The sequence below is a fragment of the Crocodylus porosus genome, unplaced genomic scaffold, assembly GCF_001723895.1.
Source record: "Crocodylus porosus isolate Cpor-Errol unplaced genomic scaffold, CroPor_comp1, whole genome shotgun sequence".
Taxonomy (NCBI): Eukaryota; Metazoa; Chordata; order Crocodylia; family Crocodylidae; genus Crocodylus; species Crocodylus porosus.
This window is the reverse complement of record NW_017728911.1, coordinates 37542369-37548368: the sequence shown is the minus strand read 5'-3', so window position 1 is coordinate 37548368 and position 6000 is coordinate 37542369. Positions and strand designations below refer to the sequence as shown.

At 42.2% G+C, this 6000-nt stretch overlaps 1 protein-coding gene across 3 annotated transcripts in view; it reads left to right on the top strand.

The window, feature by feature from the left end:
• The window catches only part of MEGF11 (multiple EGF like domains 11), a 304098-nt gene that overhangs the window by 3114 nt on the left and 294984 nt on the right, over positions 1-6000 (top strand). The gene's annotated exons all lie outside the window — the stretch shown is intronic.

Here is a 6000-nt window from a genome sequence, read left to right as displayed (position 1 = left end):
TTGACCCCAGTACTCTTTCCTGCCATGGCAGGGGGTCGGACTAGATGATCTGCTCAGGTCCCTTCTGACCCTAGAAACTATGAAACTAAGTGTTTGGGATTGACATCCTTTGAAACAAAGTGTTTTAACATTGTTTTGAAATGATACTGTCTTTGGAAAGTATTCAAACTTGCTTCATTTAAAAGCAAAACATCTGAAACGTGACACATTTTTTCTTTTGGGTAGAATGAAGTGCTTACCTAGAACCCAAATGAATAATTTAAAAAGAAAAAAATGTGGGGTGAGGGGAAGAGGGTTATAGTTCCATACATTTCTTCCTTCAGGCATTTTGAAGGCTTTGCTAGATAAGGTGCTAAGTCTGGTGGGATATGGCTTGCATCCTAAGACAGCTGCTTGTATCCTTAGACAACTGTCTTCCCCTATCCCAGGGAATGCTAGATAGTGGCAGAGTTATCAGACATACTGGCTTGAAGCAGATGGTCAGGACTGGATGGACTGGAAGGCTGAGTCTTTTGAGGAACTGTACAAAGCACCTATGAGTCATGTGCTGCTTTATCAAGCTCAAAGTTTATCCAGGTTTCAGAGACTGACAGTGGGCTTTGGAGGTATTCATTGTTTGGTTCTGGTTTTAGTAATGGTACAGGGATGTGTTCCTTAGAACAGTGGTTCTCAACTTCTTTTTGTACCAGGACCCATTTGTAAACATCAATGGCCAGTCCCAACCCAGCAAATAGTTTAAGTAGAAAACACACAAGTATTTTGGGCCCTAAATACTTACAACACTACAAAAAGCAGCTCACAAGTCTTAATTTTAATGACAGAAATCCAGATCACCAGGAAAACATTAACAGCAATATCAGCATGTGGCCCTACAATACTCCCAAGTGACATTCATGTTTTTCCACATTCTTCTGTGACTTTGCAACCCTTTCATATATTCTTGCGATCCACAGGCTGAGAAATGCTGCTTTAGAAGATGGCCATGTGCCCCCTGTAAGCAGTGTACCCATTGCATTAAAAGCAACACAGAATGGATTATGTGTTAACATGGAACAAGAAATTGCTAGTTAAAAGAATTGGAAGTCTCTGGCTAACTCTCTCTTTTTTTGGTAATACTTTAAAATATATTTGCTTTAGAGTTTTTTTCTGAATCTTGTAATATAAATTCCTTGGATTTAGTATGAGGTCTTTTCCATTAACTGTCGTCAAGGTAAAATATTTCATTTGAATTGGGATAAGAGGCACTTTAGATAAATGAGGTTCTGCTGTATTTGGAAAGTTGGGTATTTCTGATATATGATCTGACTTAAGAGGTTGGGAAATTCTGTGCACAGCATAGTTCATTTATAAACAAATAAAAGTATTAAAATTAAAAGTTCAGGAAGGGTATTTAATCTTTTGGAAAGGTGTTCTAAAAATCTCTGTTTTAAATGGGCTTATGCCTTATAAGGTAACTCTAGGTGGGGTTTTTTGAATTTCAAATACTTTAGCAGTTTATCATCTAATGAATTAAAGTCTGAGCATTATGATAGTTGTTGGATTCAGTGCAGGGTGGCTGTAGGTAAAGTAGTGATTGTACTGTTGTCTGATTAGTGAGAAATCTAGATTTTTAATGCTTTTGAGAATTTAGCAAACCAGGCACTAAATTGTGCTTTGATTTAAAGAAAACAGAAACCTCCCTCAATCCCTTACAGATTGTTCCAGCAGCTTTGCTTTGGACTTCCTTTGACCGTCTCATTTAGTTGGAAGTAATTCCTTCTGTAGGACCATTTATGCAATATGACAGTCTCAAAGCTGAAGGAAATCAACATGGGGTAAATTGCAGCCCTTAAAAGCAGTGATCACTGAAGCCTGTCTTCTGTTGTTCAGGGTTTTTCTAAATAGTAGTTGATCAGTACAAGGTCCATTATTATAGATATGCTTGTTAAAGAACTGTGCTGATGTCTTTTGATACCCACCACTTTGTAGTTCACACCTATCACTGCGCATGCCATTTAATAAGAGTTAAATATTACAATTCAGAAAGAAACATGAGGCTCCCCACAAGTTTTTGGACACCAAGAGGAAAAGGGCCTTTGCCCTGCAAGCCCTTGCAGATGAGAACCTTGGTGTTCCTTCCCTGTAGAAGCAGTGCATACCTCATAATAGATGTAATATAAATATTTCACTATATATTTACTGTGTTATATACAGAGAGAGGGACAGAGAGAAAAGTAATGAGTGATGTGGCTATTTGAATGAGTTTCCACTGACTTCAGTGGACTTTAGCTCAAATTGTAATAACAGATCTGCTTTCCTTACCATCCCTGTCCTGCTCATTTTAGAGTGTGTGTGTGTACACTCAGCCATCAAGAGCGACGCCTTCATGTTCCTTTGGCTAGTTCCTGGAGTAAAGTAGTATACAGAGAGTACATGTTTTCCAGACAGTGGCATGCAGATCAGTTCTGTTGCTAGGGCAATCCTCTTGTCAAGGACTGTGGTTAATTTATGGAACTGTATTGATTGGGGTGCTGTATTATAGAAGAGCGCACTTCTGTTTAATTCCTGAAATGGAAAATATAACATTATTTTACTGAACAAAAACTTTATTTCATTAACCAGCTGATTTATGTGATGTAGTATTTACATAATATTAGCCCGCACCTTTCCATTGAGATGGAGTTGTTTCCTAAGTCTTGACTGTACAAGGGTTTGGTTTTTTTTAAGCCTTCCTTAGAAGCATTGCGTGTTGGCTGTAGCCAAGGCTGGGGATTTTGGCGGTGGTGTGCCAGTGCTCCTGCTGAGACTTAAACCTGGCGGTTGCTGGCAAGAGGGTCTTGCCCCTCCCCTTGGGATCACACCGGTTGCCATATTTGAAGTTGGGAAGTAATTGTACCCAGTGGTCAGATTGGTGTCTGTGGGGTTCTTTGTCTTCCTGTGCAGGAGGGGATGTGGCCTTTTCCTGGAATCTCAAGCTTATTTTAGCAAACTTTGCAGCAGCAGGGTGTTGGCTGCTGTGGTCCCCCTGCTTTCTTGTGACAGGTTAGGGTATTATGCCTTGTGGTTGTGTCAGTGTTGACCATGTAGTTTTGCTAAGAGGTTAGACAAGGATTTGCATAGAATGGTTTGGATAGGGATGCAGTTGGACTAAATGACTTCTGGAGGTCCCTTCCGACCCTGTGATTCTATGATAGTAACATCATTCTGGCCTTGATGTAAAAGTGTGTGAGCAGGATCTAAAAGAAGCTTTGCAAAGGCTTTTATAAACCCTGTATGAATATAGACAGTTGACTCATGAAGAAAATGCATTAAATTCTCTGTGGCCATGTCCTACTTCCAATTCCCCCCCCTCTTCTCTCCAGACTGGCCTCATTGAGGACTACTTCCAGGAGTAGCCCAAGGGGTGCTTGTCATTGGGAACTGGCCATTAACCTCAGTTGTCCTAGTGCCATCAAATAGGGTCTCTTCAATTTGTATTTATAGACCATGAGCAGGGCTCAGAGTCCACCTCTGATTAAGCTTGCTCTACACTTCTGTGACGAAGGAGGCTAGATAAGCTGGATTCTAGCCTGTGGTCCTGTGGGGTGTACTTTGGGAGGCTCAGCATGGGCAGGCTTTACTGCAAATAATGCTTGTAAATAATTGTCTATATAGGGCATCAATATGCTTGTTTTACCCCAGGGGTAGATGGCCATCTGGGCCTGGTAGGTGGGCCCAGAGACTACCCCCTGATTGGTTCCCCGTGACTTAATGTTTCATTATATTGGGTGACTTGTCCCCAGCCTAAGACTGTAGTTTTATAATGGTGTGTAACAAGTATGGCTGACTAAGCTCAAGGAGAATGAGTGAAGCTCTGAGGCAGCTGGAGGGCACAGAAAGTCCCAGGCCAAACAAAGAGAAGGTCTCAGGTAGACAGGGAAAAGGAAGGGTCCCAGGGTGGACAGAATAAAGTCCAAGCAAGGACAGAGGGAAGTGGAGAGGCACAATAAAGATGGTTTTGAAGCAGCATCTGCTTGCTGCTTGGGACATCAACAATCCAATAACCCTCTTGTAAAGAAAGAAACACCCTCCTTCCTTCCCAGGAGCTGACTGAAAAGGAGCTCCCAGAGGTGGAGGGCTATTGATCACTGGGAAAGTCAGGGACTGAGAAGAGGCAGGGTGTCAAAGCCAGAGGCTTGTCCCTTGTGAAGGTGTTCCAGGGCTGGCTGCAAGGAGTCCTCTTGGGACAGGAAAACTGAGTAAAGCTGCTTTTTGAGGAGTCCCAAGGAAGAGTGTTCCCCTTCCCATCTGAAAGGGGGCAGGCTCATCCTCCTTTGTCACGACCACTTCCTATTAGAAGACCATGATTTTTGTTGGCCATCACTTCCATCCATTAGGGGCCGAAATTATCCAGGTCAGGTGTCTGCCTTGACTGTATTCTTCACAAATTTCTGCCGCAGTGGCTCAGGCACGTCTGAGAACAAGGCCAACAAGAAGAAGGAAAAAACCCACTGCTCTTCTGAATTGAAAGAAATTCTGGTGACCTTTTACTCTGGAAAACTGTTGTGCCCCATTGCTTTGGAATAGGTACTTGAAATTTGGTGTGAAAGGGGTGTTTGTGTTGGGTCCACGTCTATCACTCTCCTTATGAAAATCTGCCAAAATCTGGCCAGGTTAAAGTTGCTGAAAAACCACAGTTTGCACATTCTCAGAGACCAAAATCTCTGGGGATTCTGCCCTCCCTGAGCATGTTCAGATGTCTCCTGGCGCTAACCAGACTGCACATGAGACATCCCCACTAAGCAGCTCAGTGTGTTGTGTCCTCTCACGTCCCCTATGTGTGACCTGGTTCTGTGCACAGAATGCCCAATACTACCCAATGCTAGTACCCAATACATGGCTTCCTTCTTGCCCACCTTCCACTTTTACTTCGCAGCATTCAAATTTTGCTTTTACTCGTTTCCATATTGGTTTCTCTGTGGTGTTTATCACTGCAGCATCTGAGTGGTTCACAAGCATTACTCCCCTTATTTTCTCAGCACCATTTGCCAGATGGCAAACTGAGACAGAAGTGAAGTGCTCAGTTATTTGGGGTGCACCTGAATTTCCTTTCTTTCTTCCAGTGGTTAGCATTGCACATTGTTTCATGAGTGCAAGGTGTGGGTTCCATGACATCAGTTGCAGCTGCAAGTCAGTGCTCAGCCCTTCTGCAAATTAGACCTGAAAACACTAAGTCTCAGTAAAATGAAGAGTAGACAGCTGTGACTAGTGTGGTTTGAGCAGGTTGTCCAGTGTTGCATAGGACCCCTTGGCAGAGGTTAGGTAGAATTGGGTTTTCCAGGGCAGCATTCACCTCTCTTAACCATGAGACGGTTCTTTGTCTTCTCTGATCCCCACTTTCTTTCCTCACTTAGTTCTTTCCTTTGGTAAATGGGGGTGGGGTGCTACAATCAATAGATTCCTGATTCATCCCCAGAGCAGATCTGGCGGGGTGGGCTGGGCACCAAATGGACAGAAGGCCTGTGGAAGACTCTGCGTTGTCCTTAACGAATGTCTTTCATAATGCATATGCCAAAAGGGGCCCAAGAGAGGTTGCCATTGGCAAACTTTTTCCCTGGCATTTCTTAACTTGGTGAGTGCTTAATATCGCAGATGTAGAGTTCTTTTAATATAGTTATTTGTATGTAAACTACTTATAGACTTAACATCTTGTTCTGCTAACAGGTATTAGATGAAGAAACCAAAACCAATAAGTTCATGCTTGTTTACTTCAGAGAGTCAACATTAATTTTTTTTATTTCTTCATCTGCATTCTTCATAATATGGCACAATAAGCTGACCTCTGTCATTCTAAATGGACTCCCCTTTATAAGAGTTGAAAAGTGAATTGATTTTCCTTCAGTCATGTAATAAGCATATGTGTCTGAGATGTAGCCTGCTCTATTGACACATGTAAACACCATTAAAATTAATGGGAATGGGTTTTGCCCATGGGTTGATAGGAGAATAGATTATTTTAATGGCTTAGTTATTTATTTTGTC